Source organism: Neopsephotus bourkii, unplaced genomic scaffold (genome assembly GCF_033783945.1).
Source record: "Neopsephotus bourkii isolate Nb327-2 ecotype Australia unplaced genomic scaffold, CSIRO-AGI_Nbou_v1 NB_1067, whole genome shotgun sequence".
Taxonomy (NCBI): Eukaryota; Metazoa; Chordata; class Aves; order Psittaciformes; family Psittacidae; genus Neopsephotus; species Neopsephotus bourkii.
In genome coordinates this window covers 1,476,654-1,485,657 of record NW_026901555.1, presented here as the reverse complement: position 1 = coordinate 1,485,657, position 9,004 = coordinate 1,476,654, and the positions used below count along the sequence as shown (strand labels likewise).

General features: G+C 40.7%; 1 long non-coding RNA gene across 1 annotated transcript in view; it reads left to right on the top strand.

The window, feature by feature from the left end:
• Positions 1-131: 131 nt before the first annotated feature.
• Positions 132-9,004, top strand: part of LOC133216833 (uncharacterized) — a 37,840-nt gene continuing 28,967 nt past the window's right edge. The window contains exons 1-2 of the long non-coding RNA XR_009726727.1: positions 132-357; positions 2,209-2,293. This is a non-coding gene — a long non-coding RNA (uncharacterized LOC133216833). The remainder of the gene's footprint in view (positions 358-2,208; positions 2,294-9,004) is intronic.

Below are 9,004 nucleotides of genomic sequence, written 5' to 3'. Positions count from 1 at the left end.
TTAAAATACGGGGCTAGATGTTACTGGATGATGCATGCTCTAGCAACGTGTGGATGTTGCACCATTTAAGAGACAGTACTGGATGGTATGGGGCCATCTCTAGCCCTTCATCGGCCTCCTCTTAATTCTTCCCCTTGTCAGCTCACCGGGTGTCCTGGCAGAGGCGTTTAATTGCCATTAAGCAGAGCAGTTGTGACCCTACCCAGAAGCTGTCAAGCCAAGAAGAGAAGCAGGTTGTCACCTGCCTGTGCTGGCCTGCACCACTGCAGCCATTGTGTGGCAGCGGAGATCGAGGTGTTGTCTACTGATGCCATCCCTGGAGCTTTCTTATTTCTAATAAAGGTGTCCCTGCCAAAGGTATGTTCAGTTTGAGGTAGGGGGTTGCCTGCACTGGTCATGCAAGTGTAAAAATAACCTTATTTTTCCCATAATACAGCTGCAAATATCGTTTGCTAGCCAGTGATACTGGCCATATGTCTCTACAAGCTCTCCTCTGTCACTCAAACCTGATGTACTTGACTTGCTTTCAAGGTCGTTCTTTGGCTACTTCACCTTTGATTATGTAGATGGCATCTATCCCAAACTCCTGACACCAGCTTCCACCACCCGCCTGTGAAAGTTCTAGATAAATACCTCTGTTTTCTTTCTTTCTGCCTCTCACATGGGAAAAGATACTCCTTGGAGTCCCTAGTAACTCAGTTTGGAAGCTGGCACACCGAATCTCATACTTCACATATTGATTGCTTGATTGTTAATGCCTCATTATTTCTTCATACTCCCTCATTCTCTATCTGTTCACTCCCTGCTCATCATGTGTTTAAACTGCAATCTTTTGTGTTTTTACAGCATCTAGCACACTGTTCTTATCCATGATTATAGCTCATCAGTGTTATGGCAATACGTAACTACAGAAAGTAATTATTCCCCAAACAAATACTACAAACAGTAGGAAACTGAGATTTAATTTACTTTTTAAAGACATTTAAACATGTTAGTATTAAGATACACCATTAGACACAGTAGCATTGATTCTGCCATGCAATGCTGTCATGCAATAGCCAATAGCCATACAATTACACTGCATTATATTGTTCGTAGCCCCTGGTAGAATCAATTTGGGTTTTGAAGATACATTCCTTTTGTTTTTCATTGTTTTCTAGCTGGTCCTTCAGTTGGGTGGAGCTGAGATTGCACATTTCCATATATTGTTTGGGTTCCTTTCTATGCTTTATACATGAAAATTTGAAGTGGTTTTAAATATAGTAAAGCCTTAAGACTTTAGAGCAAGGTGAACTGCATTCACTGCATGCTTATTCCAGCTGGTTGCTGAAGGTTACATGTGGGAGGAAGAATGGAAACAATCTGAAAGAAAGGGCTTGGGTTTTCTATTTTGTTTATGTTTTTTTTTTTAGTCATCAACCTCTGGGCTTGTTTGACAGTAACTATGAGTAAGCTGCCTCTGTATGCAAGAAGAAACGTACTGGTGTTTTCTGGTCTCTTTTAAAGCCTTTCCTCTTACACTGTGCTTGCAGTGTTTTTACTAGGGAGTTGAGAAAGCAACAGATACCTAATTCAGCTGTGTACAACATCAGGGTGGTGAGCATGTCTGCTCAGACAAACAGACCTTATGGAAATGGATTTTTTTTTCTGATGGGCCCTCTCTGGCTTAGAAAGAGTGCTCAGCCTTCCTGGAAACTTAACTTGTTCTCAGTTTTCTATGTGACTACTAGGAAATAGTTCCCCGAACTGCAAACTGATCTCTGTTTTGCATATGCTTTCTCAACTTTCATTGGTAGGAAGAATAACTCATTTGTTTTATCTCTTTTCAGATAAATATTCTTTTGATGCAGTTATTGAATCAAAATTAATTGCTTCTTTAGTAATGCTTTTTTATTTTTATCTTGTATTTAAAATATGTAAGAATACATGTTAGTGTAAGAGATCCATCTATTACTGAAATAATAGTTATGCGATGTGATCTAGTTTTACTATCTTTTTATGTCACAAATTATTACAAGTTAAACTTTTGTAGGTTTCTGTCTCAGTGTTTCTCTGGCTATTGGTCAGGCACATCACCATAGTTCACTCTGTAAAGTCAGTGCCTCACTGTGCTGTTGAGTCAGTTCTGTGTTCTTCAGTTTTACATACAGAAACAAACATAGCCTGAGTATGAAATGCTTCCTTAACTGTGGTTGCATTGTGTTCCAGGAGCTGTAACGGGAAATCAAGGTGCTCTCTGCGTGTCTCTTGATCTCTGCCAGACTTGAAGAACCTGTAGTTCATAGCACTGGAGGTATGTTTGCTTTGTGTTTCATTTATTTGCTCTTTCTACCCACCAAGTGTCTACATGAGGCATGCACTGTAGAAGACCAGAAATTTGCAACCATTTCTTTCATTTCCACAGTTTCCACAAGTGGCTATAATGTTGGTAATGTGAAGTAATTAAGCGATTGGTATTTGTACCATTGAGCCAAATGGAGGGTTGTGTATGTCATCTGCTGCAGAAGTATTGAGGGACAAGCAGTGGGTCTGTATAGGTGCCCATGAAATTCCACAAAGAGCAATATTATTAATTCAGTTAAGATACAAGAAGTTGTGGCTACAATGACACATGATTTGTTGCTCATTTCTTCCAGATTCACTAGCGTATATTATACTCATCCTCAGTTGCATCTATAGGAATAATTGCTCAGTAAAAGACAGAAAAAAAAAGTTTTCTTGAATAGTAGAACACAATCCTAGCCCAGTCTTACACATGGCATGTTCATAGAAAGGAAAGAAACTCCACATTACCTCTCTGTAGAAATTTAGAATTAAAATACCCCAGAATTATTTAACAACCAAAGGATGCTGAGTGATAGGTAGGCTCCATAGTGTTCAAGTGTTACACTGTTTCACTAATTTATAGATTTATATACTTTTCTAGCATTTTATTAACTATTTTAACTTAGTTTGTAAAAGTAACTAATGCAATTCTTCATAATACATATTCATGGCCCAAACTCTTCCCTAGAAGTTAGCGTTAGTGGAATGAGAAAATGAACGTTTGCAACATTTCTTAACCAAGATAGGACAAAAATGCCTCTGTTTAAGGCACGGATTGGGAATTCTAAGCCGTTGCTTCAGTTTGTGGCAGGTTTGCCCTACATCCTTGGGCAAATCTCTCAGTCTGTGTTGTTCTTCAATTTCTTAGGCATTAAATGGAAATAATAATTCCTCCCTTCCTCAAAAGAGTGTCTTTGGAGATAAAATCTGTTAATGACTGAGAACCTCAGGTATTATGATATCAAGGGTATATAAAAATCACTGAAAGCTAAGCACTTCCTTTATCCCTACAACTGTATGGAATCTACTGTGCATCCCCTAAATGTGTATTTTCCGGGTGTAAGGTACACAAACTCTTATTTCTTTCATCCAAGCCCTCCTTACTGTGTTAGAAGTAAGATACCAGAACCTTCACTTACTATGATGCTCATTTATGAAAATGCATTGATTTAAATTTCAGATTTTTAGGCACAAAGATTAAAGGCAGACATGTTAATGAAAGTTGCCCAGTTTAATTCAGAGAGAGCAGCGGGTGCTCAGCACCTCTTTAATAATGAAGATCCGGTTGTTTACTTGTTCCATTATTGTCCTTTCACCATCTATCTAATCCTGGCACATAATTGTCTACAGAAACGCTTGGTTTCTTTACTGTTCTGTATAATTGGGGATAGTGTCACCATGCAGTGAAAAGAGCCACAGAATGCTGGTTTTCAAAGGCATACGCTCCAATCTGCAAAATGTTTTCTCACTGGATCAGGGATGAATAGTAAGATTATTTTGCCTACTTGTTTTCCTGTTAACGGATAGTTGCTATTTGGGTTATATAGTGATGACAGCTTTGGGATTATGTGAAATATTATGCAACCACTTTAGTGAAAAAAAAAACCCCACACCATAAATGTGCCCTTTTGCAATACACAGTTTGTTGTCTGTCTGTCCAGGTCAGTAAGATATGGAGACTACTGAACAAACCAGACTGCTACGCACTAATTTCACAGATTTTCTTTGGAGAACAGCAGGGTGGAACAGAAATTAAAGATACCCATTTATGTAACTGGAAATAAAAAGTGGTACAAGTAGCATTAGTTTTCAAGCATTAATGAGCAGAAAGGACTGTTTTTCAGAGTGCAGATGACCCTTTCCTATCACTTTCTTTGCTAGCATATCATACCTGCTGAAAAACTGTTCTGTATTGATTAGCCAGCATGTCTTTCATTCTTTGGTTTTAAAAAATCTTTAGTGGAAGTTAAAGGAAATGTGTCTGGGACAGTTTATAAATAAGAAGTTCCAGCTTTATGCGGGATAATCCAGCTACTGCAATCACTATCTCCATCCTCACTTCAAAAAATTTGTTACTTTTCAGTTTTATTTTTTGCCTTGGAAAGTTTTAGGTAGTTTGTATCTTCCCTTTCTAGAGGAGGTTTCTTTAGCAAGACAGGGAGCAACCACAGGTGTGTGGTTTTGTACTTGTTTCTTCTCACGACAGCTCCAGTCTCAGAGTGTCAATACTGGAATTCCAGTGGAGGTCAGATTGTTTTTAACCTCAGTTTCTCCAGCGGTACCTGTCTTGGGGAACGAGTGTGTTTGTGCTTGTCGCAACCACAGCCACACTTAATGAACTATTACTTAAACAGTTTCATGTGATGCTGTTTTCATTTAGCTTCTATATATTCTTCTGGTGTCTAATTGGCAGAAATTGTCCTTTCTTTTTGGTGTAAGAAAGAAAGAACTCTCTCATATGCATGGCAAAATATATTGAATTTTTACTCTAGTCATGGCCAACAAACTAATTCTCTTAAAACACTTCCTGTGGACTCCCCTAACTTTGTCTGAATTACCATTCCCTGTTATGTAAGGGTATATATTTTAAATGTTTATGAACAATTTAATTAGAGAAAAAATGCACAGTTGTTAAACAGCTAACTCTTTATTTAGATTTCTTTTACTTTCTGATCCAAGAGCATAAAGATGTTTTGTTAGAAACGTGATGTTGTGTAATCTAGCAACAAATGATCACCTGAGTTTAAGAAAAGTATTTATGAAAAGAGAAAAGATCCATCTAACTTCAGGGAAAATATCTGAAAGAAGGAATCCTGGCATATAGAATCCTTTTGCACACAGAGGCTGGCACAGCCACATGTTGTGTTCTTTTTCAGCTGAGTCTGAGCTTTCTGTTGGAAAAGTTGGGCTGGTATTTTTGCTTTACACTATCTTTGAGTGACAGCTCAGAAATGCCTCCATTTGTGATACAGAGACAGCATAATCCATTTGTGAGGATACCTTCCGTCAGTAAGAAATAATATTGTAACTACACTATTACTGTGTTGGGTTTTTTAAAAACAAATATGGCCAATTGCCATTACAAAGAAAGCCCCAGCTTAGGGTTATGTTTCAGCTTTCCTCAAACAGTATCTGTGGTAACTGCAGTCATCAGTGCTTGGCAAAGGCAGGGTGAAAGTGCTTTTGCCCCTGGCTATATGAGCCAGTTTTACATATTTGCAGGAAGGGCTGACAGAGGCTTTGCACGTGTCTCTTCCTTAGACACTCTTATCTAAATGTAGATAGCCCATGCAAGGTAGTAAAGGAGTGGTTTATGTCTCTTCAGTGTATTGAACTGGGCTGTAGTAAATGACACTATCCCCATAACCTTACCATTCTGAAGCACAAATGCCCACAAAGAAGTAAACTAACCATGTAGAGCTCTGTAAGAAAGCATAGGGTGAAGCAAAGAACAGAGCTCCTCTCTGCCTTGATTGCAACGGGGGTGTCTGTAATAGCATTTTAGGTTCAAGAGTTTGCTTTTGAAGAAGAGACTCCTGGAGCATGCAAACTGAATTCCTTTTTGATGAATCTAAACCAAAAGATGCATTCCAGGAGCACAGTCATGATGTATCTACGTCAGTATTTTAGTTTGGATTAGAAGTTAACTTGGAAATCAATTTTTCAGTTGTCCCTACTCACCTGCTTTCATTTACAATGTGTAGCAGTCCTGGAGTGCACAAACTGAATTCCTTTCGGATGAAATTAGACCAGAAGCTGTGGTACAGCAGCATGTTGATGGATTATCTGTTCATTGAACCAACCAAGAGCTACTGTCAGGTAGACTGCAAAATGCACGTAGAGTGGACATTAAGGTTTCAGCACCAACTCTTTGCCCTCTACTGCTTCGTGTTTTCTTGCTAATGCAGCCACAGTTGTAATGCAGTCCAGCTGCTCAGGAAGAGTCAGACTACAGGAGCAAATTAAAGTTAGGATGAGGTAAAAACCTAGAAGTCTGTGTAGTATGGACTGTGTCCTCAGTGCTGTATCTTTCCATGTACTGCACTGTTTGGTGAGGAAAGCTAGTGGTACATTTCAGGCTAGCAGATAGCCTCAGGGAGAAATAAGGAGTGAACAGTACAAACCGTGTTTTTGTTGTGTCTTTTGTGTAGTCTCTTGGAAAAAAACATTTGCTGTGGACAAGCTGCAACCTTTGCTCTGTAATGCCTCACTTATCAAATGGGTTATCTGTTGTGTGGGTTGGGTATCTCAAGTTTTGAAGTTGTTTTTATGAGGTCATCTAAAAATGTAGCAGATTCTGTTAGGATTTTAGAATACTGCTGACATTCAAGGAGTATGTGTGTGAAACAGTGAGGCAGATAGCAAAGTCAGTGAACAGAGAAGGAAGAAGAGTTTGATGAACATCAGGTTGGAAGGGGCTTGGAGCGACCTGCTCTAGTGGAAGGTGTCCCTGCCCATGGCAGGAGGTTGGAGCTTTAAGGTCCCTTCCAACCCACACCAGGCTGTGATCATATAAAGGTGGTCCTTTGGCAAAGAAACGGGAGGAAGGTGTGAGAGCAACCAAGAGAGAGTGGTGGAGGATTAGGGCTTGTTTTTTCCCTAGTGGCTGTTGCTCTCTCAGGGAGGGCAGAGCATGGTTCCACCAGTCTGTCTCTTTGTCGGACTCCCCGATGCTCCTTCCATCACCTTTCTGCTGCCTCTCAAATCTCTGCCCCAGGTGAGAAGGTCGTCGGTGCGGTCACACCTCTCACTGCCATTCCGTTGTCGCCATCCGCCACCCGTGAGGGGGTCCGGCACAGCCTGGGGCCTGGGCAGCGGCTCGTTTTTGTCGGAGCTCTCTCGGGGTTGCAGCATGCACCTCTGCCGGGTGGATACAGGGAGGGCGATGCCCACGAGTACCACTCGCCGCTGGAGCCGGCGCACGCAGCCGCTCGGCAGGCAGCCCGGGAGAGAATGATGGGGTGGAGGGCTGGTTGCCCTAGTAACGGCCGGGCCTTGTCTCTCGCGAGATCCGCGGCAGGTCTCTCTGCGGCCCGGGCAGGCGGGGTTGTGACTGCCTGGCAGGGGAGCTGTGTGAGATTTACGTGATTAGCGGCTGGGCATTCCTCGTGTGACCGATGGCCCTCCTGTACATGGGTATGGAGTCATCTCAGATGTACAGCAGGACAATACAGACACTCCAGAAAACACTCATACTAAACCTACTGCGTTACAGTTTAGCATCGTTTTCAGTGGGTGGTTGTTTTTTGTCAATATAAAATACATTAGTGCTGCCTTTATCATTGCAAAGTAGTGCTCAGTAGAAAACAATTTGTATTAATGCCCTGAACAAAGTGAGTGCTTTTGAATTTTGCACACTTCAAAAGTAGGCTGAGATGGAATTGTTGCTTGTTCCCAGTATGGGACAAAACTTTACCAGTTCAGATGGAGCTCAGAAAGAAATTATGACTCAGAGGCAGTCCTCTGAATCATATTTCCCCTGAGCTGCAGCATTGCACAAGCAGGGAGTATGCAGGCAGCCCTTGCCAGATGGAGCATATTCCCTCTGTCGTGTCCAGTCAGCTCTCTGCTGACAGAGGAGGGAACGAAATGATGAGTATGTTTACTTCCAACCCAGTTTCCCCCGACTTCTCCATTTGCTCAGGGAAGGAAATGATGTCTCTTTGAGGTTTGCTCATTAATGTAGTGTGCCCTTGGTAATAGCTTTCAGGAAGGATGGAGTGATGACACAGCAGAACGCAAGAATCCCTTACAACCTCCATACAGACTTTTGAGACCACCAGATGTCCAATGTATTGAGTGTGTTATACTGCTCATTTGTAGGCAGGTGGGACACAGTACTCACTCGTTAGGTCTGAAACTAATGCTTCTTTGGACACTCACTGTTCATCCTGTGGGGAGCAGATCAGTTGCAAGTGGGAGAATACATCAGCAATACCTACATGGCTTGCCAAGTAGTGTTTGATTCCAGGCAGATTTGGCAAGGCTAATAATCACCAAGTAAAATGTAACTAAACAAATCAGAATTCTTGGTATTTTCTTTTTGAGTTGTACTCACATGTAAACCGTCAAAAATACTTCCTCTGCGTGAAATTTAAGAATTTAAGGCTAGCTTTAGCAAATAATCAGCTGATGAACTAATTAAGCTTTGCAATGACTTTTAATAGATTGATTCATCAGATTTTACAGATGAGCAGTGATTTACCTGTAACTAATTGAGATTAAAGTATTCATTTGTTAGTATTAGATTGGCTAGCAATGCAAAGGTCCATTGTTAATAGTTAAATAGGTTAATGATTCTGGTAACTTACTAGGAATCAGGCATTTAGAATTCCTGACTTGGTAGCACCAGTAATTGTGTGCGAAGCCTGGCAGTGATTTCTTTCCTGATTTATGAAAGAAGAAAATCTAAAGCAGATAGGGTAGTGTATGTTGAAATTGGTCGCTTCAATGTGAGACATCTAAACTTTTATTGTTTTGGGGTTTTTTCCAAATTACCTGAACCATGTACTTAAAGAGCAGATTACACACGTATCAATACAGGAGGAAATGCATGAGGAAATATCAATTTGTTCAGTTTAGCCTGTAGGACTGCTTGGGTAAGTAACTGCTCACCAACACAAATACGGATTGTGCAATCTAATTTTAAGCATGTAACTTGAGATTCCATTTGGTATAA